Genomic DNA, 422 nt, shown 5'->3' on the forward strand with positions numbered 1-422 from the left:
TCTGGCTTCCTTTCCCATCCCTGGCAATCTTCTGATCAGCTAAGTGGTGTGCTTTTAGAAATACTTATCAAAAGGGGGAGAAAGAAAAAAACGCGGAATGAGGTGAAAATTGCTTTTCCAATGCATCAGCTGGAAGCTGCAGGGAACCCTCCGGGCTGAGTACAAGCATTTGCTTCCCAGTAGTCCATAACCTTCCCGGCCTCCACTGATGGCTCCAGGCTATGTGGCATTTTTGTTTTAAATGTGCAATCGCCATGATTTCTGCCACATCTAAGAGGCAAACCACCCTAGTTTTTTCTAGATTTTTTTGCCTATTTGCACAAGTCACAGTTGCATTGGGTATCAACATATACTCCTGGCCACAGGGCAAGGCACCAGAAAGCATTCCTGACAATACCAGTTGCAGCTGGGGCGCTTGCGGG

This window comes from Trichechus manatus, unplaced genomic scaffold (assembly GCF_000243295.1).
Source record: "Trichechus manatus latirostris isolate Lorelei unplaced genomic scaffold, TriManLat1.0 scaffold00010, whole genome shotgun sequence".
NCBI lineage: Eukaryota > Metazoa > Chordata > Mammalia > Sirenia > Trichechidae > Trichechus > Trichechus manatus.